General features: G+C 43.0%; 1 long non-coding RNA gene across 1 annotated transcript in view; it reads left to right on the top strand.

Moving 5' to 3' along the window:
- LOC309380961 overlaps nt 1-19,321 on the top strand; it is a 36,326-nt gene extending 17,005 nt beyond the window's left edge. The window contains exon 3 of the long non-coding RNA XR_014173228.1: nt 19,069-19,321. This is a non-coding gene — a long non-coding RNA (uncharacterized lncRNA). The remainder of the gene's footprint in view (nt 1-19,068) is intronic.
- The last annotated feature ends 3,320 nt before the right edge of the window (nt 19,322-22,641 follow it).

Here is a 22,641-nt window from a genome sequence, read left to right as displayed (position 1 = left end):
TTTCTACATGCAGCTGTAGGTACAAAAGCACAGGTTTTGGGTTAGAGAAGTCCCTGCAGAACTAGACAGAACAGCAATTAAATGTGTACATTTTGCTTCTGCCATGCCAATTATGAAAAGTATCTGCATCATTGCCATCTTGACACAATCAATGCTTGCTTAATTCAGTGCAAGACTCCCAAGGACAGAAATTAACACTGTTCTTACACAACAAACAAAGATTGCTCCGGAAACCATTTTTTTATCTTGGGAAATGATTCGCTTTTGCACGCGTTATCAGTGGCAAAGAGAAAATGGCTAAGTATCTACAGAATACAGTTTCTGAGAGCAAATTGAAAAAAGGGCCAGCCACTGGGATGCTCATTGTCAGTGATGGACAAAAAGAGAAACAAAGGTTCCCTAATTTGTTGCTGAAAAATAAATACAATGTATTTATGACATTTCTGCCACCCCATAATATAAAGTACTCTAGGGCAGCTTGCCATAAATAAAACAGTACTCCAGTCCCACAACTAATCTTTCTTCTCCCCATCCCTTTCCCTCTAGCTGAGAAACAACCAAGTTAGCCCTGAAATCTCTCATCCTCTTAGAGCAAACCAACCCCCTCAGCTATTTCCACAAAGCCTGAGAAAACAGATCAGCCATGGAGTATGACCCCAAAAGGTCAACAAACCGTCTATTTCAGAGCTGAGCTATTTTGAAGTGTTTGGGAGGCAAATGTGGAACCTCGTAAGTTTAGTGTTTCAAACTATGCCTACTTTTGGACCGTGCAGTAAAGAAAGTAGTACGTCTTGCTTCTTAAGGTTTCTTAATTGCCATTCCACTTGATGACAAGCAGACTGAAATTCCGGCAATCCCTGCCCTGGCAGCTTTCGCAGGCTTCCTTTATCTGCACAAACATTTCCTGTTCTGCTTTCTCATCCTTCCCCAGAGCCCTGTAAGGGCTTCCTATCATCATTTTTCTCCCATTTCTTTCACTCGAGACCAAATTGTTCCTGCACTGTAACAAGTCTGCCTGTGACATTTGTTTACACAGTGTGCCCCACTTTAATGATCACAAGCACATTTCTGCCTATTACCCTTGAGTTAATATCCTTTGGCTGCCTTCATTTAGCAAATGATATGCCAATATAGATGACAGCCTTGGGTGCTCCTTGACTAAATAATTTGTATGGATTATATGCAAGGCTTTTTTTCCCTTTCAGCTGGAGCTCACAGGAGCACAGCTCTGGCACCTCTCAGGTGGATGCCATTGCCATTCTAAGAGAACAAAGAGAAAGAGGTTCATGGTGAGGTCTGGCACCTCCTTTTTCTGGAAAAAAAATGCATAGAATACAAGTATGAGACCTGATCCCATCCAGTCCTTTGACACATGAAGATATTCTTCCTGCCTGCCACATAGGGTCACCACCCACCCTCTACAATACAGGATGGTCCCATATTTCAATGTAAACTGCTCTTCTCCTTCTCCTTCTCCTTCTTCTTCTTCTTCTTTGGCGATCACTCATAGCTGAGTAAGATTGTCTTCCATAAACATGGTTTTAACAATGAGTCCGTAAGTGACTGTGGAGGCCAATTCTGGATCCACACGTCCTTCCACAGTGGGGACATTGTTTCCCGGGCAGGAGTTGATCACGGTGTGGATTTGCCAAGCGTGCCTTCCTCTTAGCGCGTTTCTCCCTTGCGTCCTGAGTTTGAGTCTCTTCAAAGCCCATGACACCTTTGGTAAAGGCTGTTCTCCAACTGGCGCGCTCACAGGCCAGTGTTTCCCATTTGTCCGTGTTTATACTACATTTTTAAAGATTTGCCTTGAGACAGTCTTTAAACCTCTTTTGTTGACCACCAGCATTATGCTTTCCATTTTAAAGTTCAGAATAGAGTAGTTGCTTTGGAAGACGATCATCAGGCATCTGCACATCTCTCACTCACACACACACCAAATGCCCACTGCAGCTTCTACAGGGAAGATGTTGCTGGCTTGCCTGGAGAAAACCCTTCCTTCCTTCCTTCCTTCCTTCCTTCCTTCCTTCCTTCCTTCCTTCCTTCCTTCCTTTTTCTCTCCTTGCTCCCTCTCCTCATCCCACCCCTAAGAAGGAGCAAACCAGGGCAAGCTTTTCAGGTTGTTGCTTCCAGTTCCCTGCAGCTTTGGCTGGGTGAAGGCGGCCATCTGCAGAGCTGTAGTCTGGGAGCGCTGGGCCCTGTCCCTCAGAGAACGTAAAGTTCTGAGTCCCTAGAAACAAGTGGTTTTGTGTCAGTGTAGCCCAGAACCCCCAGTTCTGAACATAGTTAACTGCATGACATTTGAGGAGGGTAGGGAAGCAGCTCCCCACAAGGCTTGCCCCCCCCCACCTAATATTTCAGAAATTTATTTCAGAAATTTAACATGTGGAACAAAGCTCATCCCTTCATCAGACTATGCTGGGAGCCTCAATGCGCTCTTCTGGAGGCTTCACCTGGGGCAAAAAAAAACAGATAGCCCCCCCCCCCAGCTATGTTAGGGCTGTTATGGGTCCAAATTTCCCAGCCATATCCAGAATACTGCAGTCAGAAGCAACCCCCCAGGTGGAAATAGCTTTTTAAAATGTCTGGGAAAATCCGGACATATGGCAACCCATGTCGGTTTTGGCAATTTCCCTTAAAACTTCTTTGCCCAAAAAAGCCCAGCAATTTTTCTGTCTGGATTTTCACCATTTGAAATATGGCAATATGTTCCATTTGCTCCACAAGAAGCAGCTCTGAGATAGGTCCAACAGCCTTGCCGTTGGATGTCTAACCACAACATGCCTAGTATTTATGTTTCATTCCTTTATAGAAATCCTCTGTGGTCGTTGCTGAACAACAGACCAGTTGATGACCTTCAAGCCCTTTATCTCAAACTGCCACTCTGACATTGAAGTGGCAGATGCGAAGAGGGTTTATCTTTAGCTCCTTTCAAGGCTTAGGAGAAGCTGAAGATAAGCCCAAGCTCAACCCCAAACTGTGACAGAGTTGTGGTACAGTCCTACAAGCAGACAAAGTGTGCCACTGAAATACACTCAGAGTCGAGAGTGGATTTCATGCTCTTTATTCAGCTCATAGTGGTGAGGAAGAATGAAAGTTTCCCCAAAGTATCTGCTTTATATACATTATTTACACAATGGGCTGCACGTGATTGGCTAATTCTGGAATTCTCCTGTGGGCCAATCAGGTTGTGGATTCACTTCCATCTGGAGCTGAATTGGGTGGCTCCTGCAGACCAATCATACTGCTGCATTGTTCTAGGACTAATCAGACTGCTGCATTCTGAATCCTATTGTTCTAGGACCAATCAGACGGCTGCATTTGGGATCCTATTCAACTCAGTACATAACAGCCACCAACCTGATCACGGACTTATTTTATTGACAGTGGGCAAGCGGCCTCCATCTTTACTGCAGGAGATTTACGATTCAAACTTGCCTCTGTCTGACGAGGTTGCATGCAGTAAATAGACGAGGCTGGAAGGATAAGATCTCAGAGTCTGGTTGACTGAAAACTCACCACTGACACAACACAAGCGAAGACAAATTGCCAGCTGCCAGAAAATGCGCTTAGTTCACAAAGGAACTCTTCCGGTGTGTTGCAGACATCTGTATGTAGCTACCAGACAGAAGAAGAAAAAGGCTGCAATTCTAGACATGCTTGCTAGTGAATTAGCCTCATTGAGCACAGCGGGCTATACTTCAGAGTAAACATGCGTAGGATTGTGTTGCACTCAACTTTTTTAGAAAGGCAAGTAGCCAAAACGATAAAATTAAAGAAGCCTGTAAGTGAGGAATGGCTACAAACAGGATGATACCGTTCACAGTCTGAGGTTGTTGTTCATTTATCATTGTGACAAGAATGGCCAACGCTTCCATACAACTATTTTCCATTGCTTTCGCTGCTAGGGAGTTTCTCCATGAATAATCATCTGGATGTAATGCATTCATAAAATGAAAAAAAAATCACAATGAAGCTGTTTTGTCCAGTGTGTGCATGAATCTCCAAGCGACTTTAAGCAAATCTGCTTAAATGGGATGTCTCTTTCTCACCTGGTACCCAGCTAATTTATTAATTGTGGTACATAACTTGGGCAAAGCCGACCATCCGCACAATATATGGTTTTCTGAGTCCTGCACAGGCATTGGTGGCTGAAGGAAGGCAGACAAATTAATTGCTCAGGGAAACAACAGAAAGCTAAAAGGGAGAGGAGCAGTAATCCTGTGTGGAAGGAACAGATACGAAGGTACAAAGAGCAGCTGCCCAAACCTAAGACTGCCAACCTTGGGCTTCTGGGGCCCGAGCCCCCTCAAAAATTCGTTTGGGGGGGCTCCGCCCCCCCAATAATCTCCGGCGCCCCTCCAGCAGAGCGCCATCGCCGCCCCTCCCCCAGCCCAAAATGCACAGGGAGGGGCGGGCTGCATGCCTCCTGCCCTCCCTCCCGAGCAAAAGCTCCACCCAATTTCCTTTGGAGCTGATTAATAGGCGCAGCACGCTCTCGCCTATTCGCTCACGAGGAGGCGGCGCCACTTTATTTGCATATTCATGAGCTTATTTATTATTCATGAGCTTTCCCGGCCCCCCCCAATATTTTTTATAAGTCCGCGTCCCTGAGCAGGGGTGATGATCTTCTAACCCACAGACCAAATTTGACCTAGCATGCATCTCAATTTGGCTTACAGGTGATGAGTAATGGGTCCTTCCAGTTTCTCAGACACCATGACACTCCATATCATGGGCACAAACTTTTGTCTAACTTTCTAGGCCGCAGACGCAACATACAAACAACCTTACTTTTCCTGATAGTGGAAAACAGGTATTATAAACATCATTTAAAAAAACAACAACACCGCAGCTAGAATGTGTGAGAGAAGTCTGTTTCAGGGTATTGAATATAACAGACTATACAGTCACAACATCTACTGGCTAAAACCTACAAATGCATTGCTTTTTTTTTAAAGAGGATTTTGGATTTTGCCATCTTTAATCAAAGCATGGGTCTTCCGTGCCTTATCTTCAGCTGTGCTCCTTTTCAATAACTCCTACTATTGCATCTTAAAGGTAAAGGTAAAGGTAAAGGTAAAGGTAAAGGCCAGTCTTGCCAGACTCTAGGGTTGTGTGCTCATCTCACTCTATAGGCCGGGAGCCAGCGCTGTCCGCAGACACTTCCGGGTCACGTGGCCAGCGTGACAAGCTGCATCTGGCGAGCCAGCGCAGCACACGGAACGCCGTTTACCTTCCCACTGGTAAGCGGTCCCTATTTATCTACTTGCACCCGGAGGTGCTTTCGAACTGCTAGGTTGGCAGGCGCTGGGACCGAACGATGGGAGCACACCCCGCCGCGGGGATTCAAACCGCCGACCATGCGATCGGCAAGTCCTAGGTGCTGAGGTTTTACCCACAGCGCCACCCGCGTCCCACTATTGCATCTTACATGTTAATTGAGGGACGCGGGTGGCGCTGTGGTTAAACCTAGGACTTGCTGATCAGAAGGTCAGTGGTTCGAATCCCCGCAATGGGGTGAGCTCCCGTTGCTCTGTCCCTGCTCCTGCCAACCTAGCAGTTCGAAAGCACATCAAAGTGCAAGTAGATAAACAGGTACCACTCCAGCAGGAAGGTAAACGGCGTTTCCATGCACTGCTCTGGTTCGCCAGAAGCGGCTTAGTCATGCTGGCCACATGACCCGGAAGCTGTACGCCGGCTCCCTCAGCCAGTAAAGCAAGATGAGCGCCGCAACCCCAGAGTCAGCTACGAATGGACCTAATGGTCAGGGGTCCCTTTATCTTTACCTATGTGTTAATTACTCTATTTTTCTGTTCTGTTCCCCCCTGTTTTATTTTATAACCATATTCTGTCCAACTTTACTTGTGGGTTTCCTCTTCTTTGGTCTCTCTTTCCCCCCCAAACAGCACAAACTATACACATTTTTTTAAAAAAGACTAAGCACCATCAGCATTTTCAATCCAGCTGAACAAAGGCAGAGAGAATTCAAAAAAGGGAGAATGAAATATGCATTAAGTTGAGAAGGAAGAGAACAAAAAGGAGTTCAGTGTTACACAAGCAGGGAGAAGAGAAAAATAAATACATCAGATTCAGGAAAGCAAATGTGCCCTTAATATAATCAGAAAACTGATTTAGAACATCTACACTTGCGAACAAACAAGGACAGGCCAGCATTTTTTTTAAAAGCCAATCTTGTGTTCATCATCAACCTTTTATTCGACCGTCAGTCAGAAAAAAGTACATTTGTCAATACACAGTTACAAACATCCAGGAAGATTTTAAAACTTAGCCAACACTAAAATGGGCTAAACAGATAGCCCCATATCAATACAGTCAATTATAGTCTTGCGACGCTTAAAAGCTAAAAAAAAGAAATTTGGCCACCAAGGAAGGTATAGCTCTAGTGACATTATTCAGCAAGTATAAAACCTGGTTTTCTCCAGGTAGGAAGCTAAATTGACATAGGAGTGGGTCTATAAAATTTTGTCTAAGCTCTGCTTAAGAAGGGCAAGTCAAGAGAATGTGTTCGGTGGACTCAACCACACCCATGGCACAATGACAGGTTCTCTGGGCGTATGGTACTCCCCTGTACCTTCCCCACAATATCGCAGAGTCAAGGACATTTAATCCAGCATTTTTTTAAAAAGGCCAGCATTTTTTAAAAAGCCAATCTTGTGTTGAGAGAACTATCATAATTTTCTCTGTAATATATGTATAAGCACATGTTAGAGAATCCATTGCTGGGCGTCTTTCTGACCTGAATTTATTTTCTCTTCAAAGTGGTTGCCTTTTAAAGATGTAAAAATATATATGGCAGCTTCAGCCATCACATTCTTGTTTTCGGCACTGGTTTTATCATTTTTTTTAAAGGAAATTGCTACTCTCAACATGGCTAATTGGATGGAATATTGTAAACCATGAAAGTGTCTTGTAACCAGCTTTTTAAGAATTTATTACACCCTAAAATTAAAAGCAGAAGTATGCCTGTGCTTTCACCTCCTAAGGGCAAAACAGCAATTCAGACAAAATCAGCCGCGCTGTAATTAATACAGTAAGTAGATGACAGACCAGAGGAAGAATCCAAGTCACGATCGCTCCAATAAGGCTGCAGTCTTGCTGGCAAATATAGATAACAGTGATGGCACAGAATTTGGTTGGCAGAAGGAGACTTCTAAGCCAGTGCAGTGTAGTGGTTAGAGCATCAGTCCAAGACTGGAGAGATCTGTGTTCAAGTCCTCTCTCTGATGCAAAGCTTGCTCTTGAGTATTGACCTTGGCTCAGTTGCTACAGCCCTATTCAGGGGTTAGTTTCTCTACTTCAGGCCCATCCCCACCTTCCCCTTGATCAGAGTTCCAGGTCATGTGGGGAGCTTAACAGCTTCATGGTGAGCACAGACACCTCCCCCCTTTTTTCTTTATTTTAAACCACTGCTTAAGTTGTATTGCTTTCAGTGGGATCTAGGTGCAACTAATTTAGGCTGGAATCCTAATTATTTATACTCAAAAGTAAGCCCCGTCAAATTCAGTGGACCTTATTCCCAGGAGACATGTGGATTTAGGATTGCAGTCTTAGTTTGGATTTGACCTAAGCCACCCATAGCAATAAGGGACACAGGTGGTCTGTGGGTTAAACCACAGAGCCTAGGGCTTGCCGATCAGAAGGTCTGCGGTTCGAATCCCCGCAACGGGGTGAGCTCCCTTTGCTCAGTCCCTGCTCCTGCCAACCTAGCAGTTCGAAAGCACGTCAAAGTGCAAGTAGATAAATAGGTACCGCTCCGACGGGAAGGTAAACGGTGTTTCCGTGCGCTGCTCTGGTTTGCCAGAAGCGGCTTAGTCATGCTGGCCACATGACCCAGAAGCTGTACACCGGCTCCCTCGGCCAATAAAGCGAGATGAGCGCCGCAGCCCCAGAGTCGGTCATGACTGGACCTAATGGTCAGGGGTCCCTTTACCATTACCTTATCCATAACAATTGCATACCTATTGCTATTCTAACAGAGCCACACTGTATCAAAGAAAGTGTATCCAAAGATTGGGGAAGTGATATACAGTGGAACCTCAGGTTGCGGACGTAATCTGTGATGGAGGCACATCCGCAACCAGCAGCATTCGCATCATGAAGCGCCACGCCTGCGCAGGCACCGGCGTCGTTCGGTGCTTCTGTTCAGGTACAAAGCGTGATTTAGCGCTTCTGCCCATGCGTGAGTGGTGAATCCCAGAAGTAATCCGTTCTGGTATTTCTGGGTTTCCCACGGTCCGTAACACGGAAACACGTAACCTGAAGCGTCTGTAACATGAGGTATGACTGTATTAACATCCACCAGCAAAATACTATGTATAATTCATTTTAGTTATTAGAATTATACTCCAGTTTATACCCCCATAGCCAAGATAGCCAAAAATGTAAAATAAAATATGTAATAAAAATGGGTGATAAATAACATAAGAAACAACACAATAAAAATAATGTAAGAATCAGATAAGCGTGGATCAGACAATGGCAACTGGTTAAAATCATCATATGTGTATAAAATCATGTAGGGCATTCCACAGCCACCAACTCAAGGAGCACAAACTGACACCTGATCAGCTGTTAATTATTCCTTAATAACAGTATTTGTTGTAGTGCGTAGAGTCAAGAATATACAGAGAGTGGTTCGAGTTACTAAGAGCAGAGAGAGAATGAAGCATCATCTGGGTTTTCTATATTTTACACTGTTTTGCTATTGGACTACAATTCCAAACATTAGAAATCAAGTATCTAGGAGTTACAGAGAACAGTTTCCAACATTCCCACCTGAAAAGGAGCCCTGTCTAACTATCAAAGCCAGGTAATATTTTAGCAACTGGGAGGGGAGAGAAGAACTGAACTTGACAGGGTGATTTATAGAGGCTATTAGTGGTTTTGTTGGACTGGATTTTTAATTATTTGTCAGATGCCTGAAGCCTGGGATAGGCATGCCTGTGTATTATGTATGTTGAAATCTAAGCACTGTAAATAAATTAATAAGGGTGTGGAGAGATGGCTGGCATGTTAGCAGCTTGCATCGCTGCAGCTCAGCAGATACTGTTCCCATTAATGAGAAGCAAGGGGAGGCGGTGTACAAGCCTAAAAATGTATATTCAGAAGGAAATCCTATTGAAATGAATGAGGCTTGCTCCCAGGTCCATGGGGTTGAGCCTGGAGAACGCACTTTCCAAAACAATGAATACACCAAAACACAGTTGTCCATTGAAATTCTCTTTTCTGAATTTTGCAATAATAATAATAATAATAATAATAATAATAATAATAATAATAATAATAATAATAATTTATTATTTATACCCCGCCCATCTGGCTGGGCCTCCCCAGCCACTCTGGGTGGCTTCCATAAAACCAAAAATACAGTAAAATATCACACGTTAAAAACTTCCCTGAACAGGGCTGCCTTAAGATGTCTTCTGAATGTCAGGTAGTTGTTTATCGCTTTGACATCTGCTGGAAGGGCGTTCCACAGGGTGGGCGCCACTACCGAGAAGGCCCTCTGCCTGGCTCCCTGTAGCTTTGCTTCTCGCAATGAGGGAACCGCCAGAAGGCCCTCGGCGCTGGACCTCAGCATCCGGGCAGAATGATGGGGGTGGAGACGCTCCTTCAGGTATACTGGACCGAGGCCGTTTAGGGACCGAAGTTTTCCATCTGAGTAATATGTACAAGAATGCACATAGTAGGGTAACGTGTGCGTAGGGTGAAGTGTACTTTATGTGACAAAGTGAGAAACTGATGGCCTGTAGGTTTTCGTGATAGTCCTGGCATTTGAGGGGCAGTTGGAGACTATGGATCAAGATAAAAATGTAAAGGACAAGTGAGAACACAGATTTGGATTACTTGTGCATGTGCTACCATAGCAAAGGGCAGATAAAGATGCAGCTGCGAAAGAACTTTCTTTATGTATGCTACAACAGCAGCAAGAATACTCACAGCAAAGTACTGGAAGACACAGGATCTACCCACTCTGGAAGAATGGCAGATGAAGGTGATGGACTATATGGGATTGGCAGAAATGACTGGCAGAATCCGAGACCAGGGAGAAGAGTCGGCGGAAGAAGACTGGAAGAAATTTAAAGACTATTTACAGAAATATTGCAAAATTAATGAATGTTAGAATGATGTCGGACAGAAATTAAGTGGTTTCCAGCTGTAATGCCTTAAGAGAATATGAAAAAAAGGTTTAGAAATAGGTTAAAAACTTACTGAGAAGGATTTGCTGAACTAATAATTTGAATTGGAATACAAAAAAGGGAGGTATGAGGAGGTCTGGGGAATAAGTTAATGAAAAATAAGTAATCGAAACTTTATGTGTTTTTAATTATTTTTATTTTTGTATTTTTCTTTGTTTCTTTTTTTTCTTTTTATTGTATCATTATTGAAAACTTTAATAAATATTCTTGGGGGGGAAAGATAAAGATGCAGCTGCGTTAACAGGGATTTTGTAAACATTGTCAATAAGTTAATTGATGGTCCCTGCAAAGTTTCGTGCTCAGTACTTTGCAAGAGTTGGCAATCAGCTGATCTTTGTGGTTTCTGGCCACAGGGCTATGCAAGCCTTGACATTCAGATGCAACTGTTACATGACCATCTCTAGAGTAGACATAGAAATAGATAGCTGGGTATCAACCCAACCCAATTGTGTTCCCCAAGGCATTCCCCCCCCCCCTAATGAAAAAATCAACAATAGTCGGGGATTCTTGACATCACACCTTATCCTACAAGGAAATAATGTCAACTTTACCTCTCTGCTCCAAATAAATGACCTTTTAAGGGTAGTGGTTGCAAATCATACCCCACAAAGATGCACTCTGGGAGAGAGAGAATCTATGGGGATAAAGATTAACGGCATATTTGCTGGTTTGAGATAAGACCTGACTTTTATGACCCAACTTCAAATGTGCTGCACACCCTGTGGTATGTGGATCTGGATTCCAATGCTTTAAGACAGCAAATTCTGCACCCAAGAAGCTAATTCCCTCTAAATAAAGGGACTTCCGTACTCTTGGTTCTTATGCACACTTGATTTAAACGGTCTGATTTGATTATGATCCCACCCCCTATTTTCCTTGTGCAACGTGAGATGTTTTGTGCTCCATCTTTCACTTAGCAAAGCTTGACGAGAGAAGAGCCACCAAAATGGATGAGCAAGGAAACATTTGCACAAGGACCTGATCGTTTGAGGATCTGCCAGTGCCGGAACGGTGAACTCTGTTAATATGGAACTTTCATTTATGGCCTGGGTCCAAATATGAAGTCCTAAGAAATCTTAGCAGTCCCGAAAAGGAGATTAGTTAAATACTGCTGGACATCAAGAGCAACAAGTGGACAGGAATGATGGGTTGTGCCCATTCCCAAGATAGTAGAGGAGAGCTGTTGTGCTGCTACCAGGTAGCTAGTAGACCAAGAGAGCAGGTGAATGATGCATATTTGCCTCCATGTCTCAAAATGGATGGGATTGCTGTCCCAAAAGATGGCTTATAAATTTAAATAAATAAAGGAATCCTAATACAGTACAGGCAACCCCCCAATTTATGCATATTCAATATGTACGTGATCACGCATACATGCATCGTGCGGAATCTGGAAATGACCTGAAAACATCACAAAAGCATCCCAAAAAGGGTGGAATGGGGGCCAAACTGGGTGTTTGCAGGCTTTTTCAATGGTGCACCAAATACAGTGGCACCTCAGTTTACCAACTTACATTAATCCGTTCCAGAAGTCCATTCGTAAACTGAAACCGTTCTTAAACTGAGGCATGCTTTCCCTAATGAGGCCTCCCGCCGCCGGTGCCCTTCCACCGTTCAGATTCTGTTCTTAGACCGAGGTAAAGTTTGCAAACTGGGACACTGCAAACTGGGCTTTGTGGAGTTTGTAAACCAAATCGTTCTTAAACCGGACTATTCTTAAACCAAGGTACCACTGTATACAGTGGCACCTCGGGTTACATATGCTTCAGGTTACATACACTTCAGGTTACAGACTCTGCTAACCCAAAAATAGTACTTTAGGTTAAGAACTTTGCCTCAGTATGAGAACAGAAATCGTGCTCCGGTGGCGCGGCAGCAGCAGGAGGCTCCATTAGCTAAAGTGGTGCTTCAGGTTAAGAACAGTTTCAGGTTAAGTACGGACCTCTGGAAGGAATTAAGTACTTAACCCGAGGTACCACTGTACATGTTTTCACTGGTGTGCGTGGTACCTCGTAATGTAACCCTGTGTAAATAGGTGTGTGTGTGCCTGTACTGAATGCACTAACTTGGGAGTAGGTCACATTTAACTCACTGGGACTTACTTCTGAGTAGATGTATAGGATTACTCTCTAAAGTATTATTTAGAGATACTAAAAGTGTTCTTTTTAAAGCTAATCATGCTTTTTATATATTAAAAAATAGGCAATAGATAGCTCAGTCTTGATGTACCGTATTTTTTGCTCTATAAGACGCACCAGACCACAAGACGCACCTCGTTTTTGGAGGAGGAAAACAAGGAAAAAAATATTCTGAATCTCAGAAGCCAGAACAGCAAGAGGGATCGCTGCGCAGTGAAAGCAGCAATCCCTCTTGCTGTTCTGGCTTCTGGGATAGCTGCACAGCCTGCATTCACTCCATAAGACGCACACACATTTCCCCTTACTTTTTAGGAGGGAAAAAGTGAGTCTTATAGAGCAAAAAATACGGTAGGTCTGCCTCTTGTTCAGGGCAGAGAGAAGAGAATGAATATAATTTGTGACACACACACAGGAAGCTTTGGGGAAGAAATTCAAACCCAGCATAGCCCTCAGTCCTATTTCTTTTTGGGGAAGAGTCGGCCACTTTCCAAGGGTCATTCCGGAGAAGCTTATCTCTCCAGTCTCTGGGGAAAAAAGACAAGAGGAATTTAAAGGAAGCCATAAATATCCTCATTAGAGCCCAGAAGAATCTCATTATTTAGTCAACGTACAAACACAAAGCAAATGCCACAAGTCATCATCACTGTTGCTTGTGGGATCCCCATGGCATGTCCAGAAAGGAGCAGCATTTCATATTGCCAGATCTGGCACTAAAGTACACAGAATCTTTTTTCCCCCTTATCATGAATATTCATTTGCTACTCGTCTTGTGCATAAATCATGCTTTTCCTGTGTGCAGAAATAAGGGCACTGGGTGACTTCACTAAAAGCCAGTCTAGCTCTCCCCTTTCTCACCATGATCGATTGTGCATGGTGAGCAGGGGCAGTTAAGTGTAGAGATGCCACAATGAGGAAAAGTGTTTCTGTGTCTACACATTATTTTTTTCTTCTTCAAAAAATTCATTTGGTAAAGCTTTTGGGTCTGTGCATACTTCCCCAATGTGCTCATCCAGTTTTTAATTTTCAAGTGACAAGCATCAACAAATGCCAGAACCTACATTTTAGCCACATTCTTGCCATTTTGTGACTCTTTCTTTCCGTTTGATTTCAGTCAAGTTTGGTTTTAAGCACAGTGGTTAAATTGTTGATACAGCTGTAGTATCACTGGCTCCAACCCACCGAAGGCGGTAACCCTATGGGAATCCAATTAGCCTTCAAGGGCGAAACTACATGAGACATTATATATTTAAACACACATTATACATCTGGGTGCCTTAAGGAGAAAAAGCAGTCAGGGGGCCTTGATCCAAAATCTGCTGCACTTTTTGGGTAATAATATTAGAAGTCAGTAAAAAGCCATTTTCAGCAGAAAAACTGTGTATGGCCCCTATCTGGACCAGGAACATATTAGATATCAGGAGTGCACAATAGTTTTCCATCCAAAATAAAGCAGCCAGGTTAAGCCCATGGGTGTGTGGAAATGTTTGACAAACAGTATGTGTAGTTTGAACCAAAGTATGCAAAGCATCATGTGGGAAGCCTGCATGGCTTTAAAGAGGACATGCTGCAACTGATCCTATAGATTCAGAAGCCCCGCTGAACTTAATGGTAAATACTGTGGTACCTTGGGTTACAGACGCTTCAGGTTACAGATGCTTCAGGTTACAGACTCTGCTAACCCAGAAATAGTACCTCGGGTTAAGAACTTTGCTTCAGGATGAGAACAGAAATTGTGCGGCGGCAAGAGGTCCCATTAGCTAAAGTGGTACCTCAGGTTAAGAACAGTTTCAGGTTAAGAACGGACCTCAAGAACAAATTAAGTTCTTAAGTCGAGGTACCACTGTATTTTTAAGTAAGTGCATGTAAGATTATTGCCTTAATTTAGATGGATTTGGTTGATTCTCTTATATATATCTATAAATATATTTTTTTCATACTACATAAAATCCAAATTGAATAAGTAAAGTATTGTTATGTACTGAGCTTGGATCCTAGAACAATAGTCAGGCAGGATCCTAGAAGGCAGCAACGTGATTGGCCTGCAAGAGCCGCCCAATCCGGCTCCAGGAGGAAGTGAATCAGCAATCTGATTGGCCTGCAGGAACAGTCCAATCAGGCTCCAGGAGGGGAGTTGAATCAGCCAATCACACGGGACCCATTGTGTAAATGATGTATACATAGCCAGAGGTTTTTGGGGAAAGGACTCACTCACTGTTTACCATGAGCTGAAATAAAGAGCATGAAATCAACATTCAACTCTGAGTTTATTTCAAATAAGAAGTTAAAAGTAATCCTTAGTCCTTAGCAACCACAAAGGACATTAGCTCCTCCCAGCTCTCACCCAAGAACTTTTCTTTCTCCTTCCATCCTGTCACCCTGGGAGACCGACCTTTGCCTGTCTCTCACTCAGGGCGCTCCCTGGTCCGCCTTTTTCTTAAAAGAAAATCAATTTTATTAAAAGTTTTCAACATATTGTACAATAACATCCAGACTAATCAAAGAAGAAAACTGGCAATCGTAAAGAAAAACCAATCCAAAAAAGAGAAAAGAAATTTGAGAAAGAAGAAAAAGAGGGAAATAAAAGAGAAACGATGTACTTTCGCTTCTCTGTCAATTATATATAAAACAGCTGTGCAGAATATTTGACATATTCACTCCAGAGTAAGTCTAGCAGTAGATAATTCCAGCTTTTTCCCATTCTGCAAGATTGTGTTTTCGATTGGGCCTGTTCTCTTTTGTGGGCTTGCTCGTGACCAATTTATAAATCATAGAATCATAGAATCATAGAGTTGGAAGAGACCACAAGGGCCATCGAGTCCAACCCCCTGCCAAGCAGGAAACACCATCAGAGCACTCCTGACATATGGTTGTCAAGCCTCTGCTTCAAGACCTCCAAAGAAGGAGACTCCACCACACTCCTTGGCAGCAAATTCCACTGTCAAACAGCTCTTACTGTCAGGAAGTTCTTCCTAATGTTTAGGTGGAATCTTCTTTCTTGTAGTTTGGATCCATTGCTCCGTGTCCGCTTCTCTGGAGCAGCAGAAAACAACCTTTCTCCCTCCTCTATGTGACATCCTTTTATATATTTGAACATGGCTATCATATCATAAAGGTCAACCAATGTTTTTAATAACAGAAAGACACCCCGTATCATGTAAGCACGGCAAAAATTGTTGGCTGTCACACCACTGTTGCCGTCCCTGGAGCTTCTTGTGAATTTGGAATTGCTAAATCAAGGAAAGAAATTCCTAAATAAATAATTGTTTCTGCTAGCTACGCCACATCGGTAAAGTGTGGCGGGGCTAATTTTAAACCAGGCTCTTGGAGCAGCTCATATGAGAAAAATGTACCAGTGTGAAACTTGATCCCTTGTCCAAATCAAATGTATACAAAGAAAATAAGGAGTCTTAACCCAGCTAGCTGCTTGCTAGGCTAGGTTTGTAAGAATGTATGCAGCCAGAACATCATCTGATGGCCTCATGATTCTGATCTCGCCATCCTGTTTCCTCTGTGATTAAAATGAATAAGCGTTGGGAACAAAACCAAGAGACTAAACCCTACAGCATCCACACAGCTGACTTGATTGGCATGTGCACCACATTTAAGTTACTGTGTTTATTATCTAAAAACCTGCCTAACCATTTACAGTGGTACCTCCGGTTAAGTACCTCAGGTTAATTCGTTCCGGAGGTCCGTTCTTAACCTGAAACTGTTCTTAACCTGAAGCACCACTTTAGCTAATGGGGCCTCCTGCTGCTGCCGCACTGCCGGAACACGATTTCTGTTCTCATCCTGAAGTAAAGTTCTTAACCTGAGGTACTATTTCTGGGTTAGCGGAGTCTGTAACCTGAAGCGTATGTAACCTGAAGCGTCTGTAACTCGAGGTACCACTGTAATTCTGCTTTTAAAAGTGTGTGTACCTTTGACAAGTAAGAATTAGGTGATTAAATATTTCTGGTAAGGGTGAAGGAAGCACCTAATATTTACTTGAACTTGACTATTTCCCATAAATTACTTATAATGAAGTCAATGTGGACATTTTCAGCATTCCATTTTGTTTGGTTACACAGTTTATGTAGAAGAAATATTGAATGACTCATTGCATCAGCCAAGCTCCCCCTCCACCCATATTTCATAACTATCTAATTACCAGAAAGAGAAATTCTACTGCTGATTTTCCATTATATTTGCCAGACTGGTGAAAATGTACAAATAATTTGGTATCCTTCTTAAACATTGTACTTAATCTTACAGATCTAAGCTCCGTCTAAATGAGCTGCTAAACAATAAATTAAAAAAAAAACCCAATATGCCAGGTGAATATGCATCCTTCAGAAATATGATTGTATTTCTATGTACTTGAGGAAGCTGCGGAATTTATATTTGCATTTTTATTTTTTTAAAACTTGTTTCAAATATTTATATCCTGCTATTTATTGCTGCCAGTCCCAGGGCAGGTCACGCCATATAATAAATCATAACAATACTGTACAAACTAGAGGATATAACATTGCCTTGGTAAGGACACATTTGGAATACTGTGTTCAGTTCCGGGCGCCACAGTTTAAGAAGGATGAAGAAGCGGATCAAAGTGTTATGCTTTTTATGATTTAAATCATTAGTCTTCAACTGGTGGATCCACAGTTGGGCTGCAGCCTGATCTAAGGTGGAATGCAACAGCAACTCTACCACCCTACAATACATAGTGAAAAATAGTTAATGTGTCTTCAAATGCATGTTTGGGTTACAGGTGGGTACCAAGTCTGAAAAGACTGAAGACTGCTGGCTCAGATGTTTTTTTTTTCCCCCCCCAATAACCATTCCGTTTATAATTAAACATCCAATTTAACTTATACATTCTTTTAGACTTCCATCAGCTATCTGACAATTTTCATATTTATCACAACTTCTCACATTTCATACATTTATGTTGCACTTTGACAATCCCTATTTTATCTTCTCTTTTAAGCGACATTCCAGTCTTTTTTTTCACAGAGCTTCTTGAAATCCAACAAGCGTTGTTTCCTGATCACACACAGTTTTCATATACTCTGTAAATTTGTTCCAGTCCTCGGTGAATCTCTGATCGCGTTGGTTTCGAATTTTTCCGGTTAATTTGTCCATTTCTGCATATTCCATCAGTTTCATTCTCCATTCTTCCCTCGTTGGCATTTCTTCCTGTTTCCATTTTTGGGCCAACAAAATTCTGGCTGCTGTTACTGCATATCTAAATAACTTCACATCTTTCTTTTCAACATCATTCCCTAATATACCTAGTAACAATGCTTCTGGTTTCTTTACAAAAGTATATCTCAACATTTTTTTCATCTCATTATAAATCATTTCCCAAAAGCATTTCACTTTCTTACATTCCCACCACTGCTGGCTCAGATGATTAAAGGGGACAAAGCTGTAGCATTTTGTCAGTACAGTGGTACCTCGGGTTACAGACACTTCAGGTTATAGATGCTTCAGGTTACAGACGCCGCTAACCCAGAAATAGTACCTTAGGTTAAGAACTTTGCTTCAGGATGAAAACAGAAATCGTGCAGCAGTGGCGCGGCAGCAGGAGGCCCCATTAGCTAAAGTGGTACCTCAGGTTAAGAACAGTTTCAGGTTAAGAATGGACCTCTAGAACGAATTCAGTTCTTAACCCGAGGTACCACTGTAAATTGATTTTGAGACTGGGTTTTGGATTATTTTGGACTTATTTGGACTATTTTTTTTTACAAGTCTACTGAAAGCTTTAGCATTTTGCTGCTCCCACTACAGCAGTATACTTAGGGCAATACTTGGCTTACGCTGTTTTTAGCATCACTGCACATACAAGCCATGCCTCAAGGACTGAGCATCCCAAGGAGCACTTACAGTTGAAGATCCTCTCACGAGCTCCGCATGAGTAGCTCTTCATGCCTGCACGGAGTCAGAATAAATCCAGGAACCGTAACGCAGAATGGAGGACTAACTTTATTGGCAAGGGGCAATATCAGATGCTTTTGATTATTTTTTTAAAAGATATTTATTAAAGTTTTACAAAGAAGAAAAAACAAACACATACATACATACAACAGAAAAAAAGAAAACAAACATAGAAATACATAAAAAAAGAAAAATTCCAATTTTTAACTTTATACTTATTTAACCCTGTTTCTTGACTTCCTCACACCTCCCTTTTTTGTGTTCCCGTTTACCCAGTCAAATTCAGCAAATCCTTACCCTCTTTCAAATCTCATTATTAATTATATTATGTCTCCAGTCTTTCTTCTCTTTTAAATTCGTTCTTACCTATCTCTTATATCTTAATCTCTTATATCATATTGTTTATATTTGACATAATATAACTCTGGACTTACGCCCAATATCGGATGCTTTTGAAACGGGCTGTCAGGTTTAGCGCTTCACCCACACAAGACACAGAACGCTGGCCGTTTAAGTAGCTGAGGTTTATTTCTCAATAACAGGCTTACAACAGTCCAAGCTTCCACAACTCATCCTTCGCCATCAGAGTCAGTTGACTCAACTGGCTTCTGACCCCTCCAAAGGCCAGATATACACCATGCCCTTCCCCGCCTCCTGCTGGCCCACCTCTGCTCTAATCACTTGCTCTGCCTCCTACTTCTTGGCAACTCAGGTGCAGCCACTTCCTCCTCCTCTGGAGATTCCTCTCTGCTGGGCGTGTCCCTGACACGTGCTGTGCTTGGCACTAGGTAAAGGTAAAGGAACCCCTAACCATTAGGTCCAGTCGTGGACGACTCTGGGGTTGTGGCGCTCATCTCGCTTTACTGGCTGAGGGAGCTGGCGTACAGCTTCCGGTCATGTGGCCAGCATGACTAAGCCGCTTCTGGTGAACCAGAGCAGCGCATGGAAATGCCGTTTACCTTCCTGCAGGAGTGGTACCTATTTATCTACTTGCACTTTGACGTGCTTTCGAACTGCTAGGTTGGCAGGAGCAGGGACCAAGCAACGGGAGTTCACCCCGTCACAGGGATTCGAACCGCCGACCTTCCGATCAGCAAGCCCTAGGCTCTGTGGTTTAACCCACAGCACCACCCGTGTCCCTTGCTTGCCCCTGGTGAAGTCAAAAGAGGAAAAGAGAGGCAGAGCTATGTGATGACAGTGATGCGCAAACCTCCTGATTTCTTTTTCCACCAGTGGCTTCATATATAATCCAGATGTTAAGAGCCTGAGGGACAAGATAGAGCACCATGGCACCTCACAAGCCAAAGGCCGTCCTGTAAAGGTAAAGGACCCCTGGACAGTTAAGTCCAGTCAAAGGCGACTATGGGTTGCAGCGCTCATCTCACTTCAGGCCAAGGGAGCCAGTGTTTGTCCACAGACAGCTTTCCAGGTCATGTGACCAGCAGGACTAAACCGCTTCTGGCGCAATGGAACACCATGCCGGAAACCAGAGCGCACGGAAACGCCATTTACCTTCCCGCCACAGTGGTACCTATTTATCTACTTTCACTGGTGTGCTTTCAAACTGCTAGGTTGGCAGGAGCTGGGACAGAGCAACGGTAGCTCACCACCACTGAGTGGATTCGAACCGCCAACCTTCTGATTGCCAAGCCCAAGAGGCTCAGTGGTTTAGACCACAGTGCCACCCGCATACCTAGGAGGAGACTGTACCATGTTCTCGAGACTGCACTTACCAAGAAAAGAAAATGACCTCATCCGAGGCAGGAATTATGCTTTGTTATAATGTTATGAAGGTCAGGTTTTACCACAGAGGTCCCAACATATGAAGTAGAGGCTACGTTGTAATTTTGCTCAAACACTGAAATCAAATTGCACCCACTGCATAGTTTACCAACTGGAACCAACAGAATGGCCACGCTGGGAGTTCCTTCACAGCATTATACTGCCTTATTCAGCCCTGTCATCAGGCAGAGGGAAGCAAGTGTCTCAAATAAGACAATGTCAGCTTGTGACCAACCATTAAGCCCACTGTGTTTCTGTTGGAATGCACTCGAATTTGTTTTAGAGGGGAGGTTCAGGCATCCTTCCCTGAGAACGAGGCTCACTGAAGACACTTGAACCTACCGTATTTTTCGCCCCATAGGACGCACCGGCCCATAGGACACACCTAGTTTTTTGGGGGGGAAATAAAGGGGGGGAATTATTCCCCCCCCAGGTGCTCTGCGCTAATCCCAAAGCTTGGGGCATGCAGAGTTCAGCGCGCCCCAAGCTTCTGGCTGCCGGCAAGGTCTCCACTAGCTGTGGGAGAGCTGGGTCTCCCACGGCTAGCGGATAGCTTCCTGAAGCCTGGAGAGCGAGAGGGGTCAGTGCGCAAAGACCCCCCCTCGCTCTCCAGGCTTCAGCGAAAGCCTGCATTCGCCCCATAGGACGCACACACATTTCCCCTTCATTTTTGGAGGGGGAAACGTGCGTCCTATAGGGCGAAAAATACGGTGCTTGATGGAAATTCCTTTGTAACCTGTTTTTAGATATTCCTAGCGAAAGAGACCATGTTTGAGCTGAATTTCAGCTTTCACGCAGAAAGATGATTCACTCGGTCAGCAAGCAGGCTCCAGCGTCTTTATATAGGCCACTATATTATAAACAAGTCCATTTTTAAAAGTTACTGAGCTGCGCAGCTCAATAAGTAAACTGCAAACTGATGCGGATTACAATGCATTCTCGTGAGAGTCACAGCACTGGAAAATGCAGCTGGGACTTTGGGAGACTGGAGAAGGGAGGGAGTTGAAAAGGAAATAGTTTGGGTGGTGGCTGTGTGTGAATATGGACACTGTAAGTAGCCAGACTGGAAACCTCCTTTGCACAGAGGGTGTCCTTTTAAACAAAAGCACTCTGGTGAGGTAATAATTGTTTCATCAGGGAAGGTTATACAATGTGGGGTGTAGCCTCACCAGGTGCTATATGTTGCAATTTAAACACATTATTATTATTATTATTATTATTATTATTATTATTATTATTATTATTATTATATTTTAGTATTGCATTTCCTCGGCTGTACAAGCTCTGTAAGATGCTGTTCTCCCATCACAAGAGATTAAGCGCCAGTGTGTTAAACTTGTGCTGATTTTGCAAAATCATGCATTTATACAACATGACATCATTAGCAAATTATTCTGCACAAGACACTAAATTGAAGAGACATTTTTTTGCAGCAGCCTGGCAGTTCCGAATACAAGCAAAATGATTCCAGGCTGTTGCAGTTCTTTAGACTCAATCAACGCTGTCCTGAAAATTACCATTAATTTTTTAATCTTTCAGCAGGCGCTAAATTGTGAAGTTCTGCAATTTTGTATGTTACAATTTTTTAATGTGGGTGAATTTGTTCCCTTGTAGGTTCATGTGTGTTCCTGATATGAAGCACTTACTAAAGACTCTCAACAGCTGTAAGAACATGGCTTTGGTAGACATCTTTAGCTATACCTAAAGGTCCTTCTCAATAATTAAATTTCTGGAAGGATCGTTTTTTAAAGTGAGGGAACTCTGATCGGCCAGTGCTTCCGCCCATGGCCTGAAGTAGCTTGCAAGAAAGTTCTGTTGTCCCTGAAATCATTTTCTCTACATATTTTATTAGCTTCTACATTGGTAATTGGTGTGTGTGTGTGTGTGTGTGTGTATAATTGCCTTCCGGATTCCAACTGCGCAGAAAGTCACCAGGCTTGCCAAGCTAGCTTAATAATATCAGTGTGTGTTCTTAATTCTGCCAGCAAGCACATAGGTCCATTGATTTCACCGTGAATAAACAGAACGGTTCAATTTTTAACTGTACACACTGAACTTCATCACAGCTATTTACAAAAAAAGAAAAGAAATAAATTACTTTATTGGCTATTTCAGCTCTATTAGCCCTTTGGTTGGTCAAGTCTAAACTTCAGTTTCAAAGAACTACTGGTGCCAGTGCTTACTTCAAAGATGTGCTCAGAAAGTAGAGCAAACGTCTGATTCCAGTGATAAGAAAGTGTCATATCCATTAGTCTATTCATATCACGTACATTCAGCTAAATAGACTGAGCTTTCAAAAACAGCACAGAGGCCAGGAACCTTAGCTTCAGAGTCTCTGAAGTGGAAAATTGTACACTTTACACACCTTTCTGGAGAAACAGTCACCCTGATCTAGCAAGAGAGATCTGCACATGTAAGTTGTCTTTACCACGTTGCCTATGTGAATGTGCATTTAGATGAGAATATATATAATATATCCATTGAATCTTTTAATGTCTGCGAGGCAGGGTATTCAGTTGTTCTATGACTAGCTGCCCATAGCTGCAGATGGATTGTGGCCTTAATCTTCATTCACTTGT

The sequence above is a fragment of the Podarcis melisellensis genome, assembly GCF_964234715.1.
Source record: "Podarcis melisellensis genome assembly, chromosome: 12".
In the NCBI taxonomy this organism is placed as follows: Eukaryota; Metazoa; Chordata; class Lepidosauria; order Squamata; family Lacertidae; genus Podarcis; species Podarcis melisellensis.
Note: the sequence above shows the minus strand (reverse complement) of the source record. Positions and strands in the feature narration are given on the sequence as shown.